The sequence below is a fragment of the Sinocyclocheilus rhinocerous genome, unplaced genomic scaffold (assembly GCF_001515625.1).
Source record: "Sinocyclocheilus rhinocerous isolate Xijiao unplaced genomic scaffold, SAMN03320098_v1.1 scaffold905, whole genome shotgun sequence".
NCBI classification, from domain to species: Eukaryota; Metazoa; Chordata; class Actinopteri; order Cypriniformes; family Cyprinidae; genus Sinocyclocheilus; species Sinocyclocheilus rhinocerous.
In genome coordinates, this window is record NW_015659390.1 from 970,286 (window position 1) to 972,148 (window position 1,863).

The following is a 1,863-nucleotide window of genomic DNA, read 5'->3' on the forward strand; positions in this document are numbered from 1 at the left end:
AAAAAACATTGTCGAACAACAATATAAAATGCGGGAAACTATTAATTGGTTATTCTACAATTAATTTTATTACAAATTATACTACGACTGGAAAATACTGTAAATTGATAAACTGTTCGGCGTGATGACGTTTAATTTCTCCGACAGCGCCTGTAGTCCCATTTAGCAACTTGTTAGCAACCGTCTTTTTTAAGAAACGTAACAGTTGTAAAAAATCAGGAGTGGGGTGTAACTGGTGTGTTTTATGTCATAGAATAAAACGTGAAAGTATCTTGAGCTTGTGTGAACCACGGACCTTATTTTAGGGATTTAACCAAAATTCCATTCAAAAAACCCATTGACTCTGGGACGATGGAACCGGAAGTGCTAAAATGCTAACTCGCTTCCGGGTTTTTGCCTACAAACGGCTCTGAATTGACCTATCGGTAAGCCCCGCCCCCCTTAGTTACTGTTGCTCCCTCGGACAAACAAACGGAGTTGCTCACTGTCTCACAATGACAGCTGTCAGTGTGAAAACCTTGTCCCATGATGTTTTTGCACAATTTTGGACACAGAAGGGCCACCATTCAAGGGAATTAAATATTCCATGGAGGGATATATAAAAGATTTAAAAATAAATATGGTGGGTAACTCGAAGCGAGGGTTTACTGATCACAACGCAAGCGGGAGAAGTCTCATATTACGGTCGGTCGTCACGATTGCGGATGACAACATACAGGATCAACACTGTTCATGTATCGCAGGGCACGATTAAATTAATGTACATTTAACTAGTTTAATATGGAGAGGCGCTGAACTGTAGACCTTCGTTTATGTGTTTTTGACTTACACTGTACATGATGGGAGAACAGTTCGCTATTTAGGTTTGTAATACTCACTAACTTTAACGTTAGCTGTTTTTAGCCAGGGATAACGTACCTTGCTGAAACGCAAGACGAGCATGCTTGAGCAGATGAAAAGTGTAACTTAATGAGAGTTACAGAAAATGAAAGTTTTTGTCTTCATTGGGATTGGGGTTGAATGCTTAGGGACATTTTGCTCGGTTTTGTTTGGGTTTAGGAAATGTAATAAAATAAATTCTATTGCCCATCCTCTCAGGATACCTGGAATCAGTGTTACAAGTACCACAGGCACATCGTTTTTCCATTTTTGTAGCATAAACACCATCAAACCGATGCGAGCTTCGGATCTTCCGATGTTTCTCTATGGCGCTGAAACCTACAGATGTCCGAGACGAGTTCCGCTCCCCGTGCAACTGATACCCGAATGCCATTGGCTCATCTGCGTTCGAGGGGAGGGGCTTACCGATAGGTCAATTATAATCACTTATTATTGGTGCTCAGTTATTAATAATGGTTCTTGTTATTATTATTAATGTTGAAAAATTTTTGCTGCTTACTATTTTTTTTGTAAAAATCATAACACTTTAACCATTTTTATACTCTATTTTTATTTCTTATAAATCTATTGTGATTTTATTATAAACATTTTAATTAATTTATTAAGTGAAACACTTTGAATTACCTTTGTATATGAAATATGCTATATAAATAAACTTGCCTTGCCTTCTTATTATCAATGTTGAAAAAAGTTTCAGCTGCTTAGACCATTTTTGTAAAAAAAACTTTTTATTTAGGATTCTTTGATGAACAGATGTTCAAACCAAATTTAAAAAAAAAATTGAAACCTTTTGGAAGATTATAAATGTCTTTACTGTCACTTTTGATCAATTTAATATGTGCTTGCTAAATAAAAGTATTAACATTATTATTACATATTAATATAAAATATTTAGCATCAAATATGGTTTTCAACATATAACACACATATACATCATATGTGTGTGTGTATATTAGGCCTGTC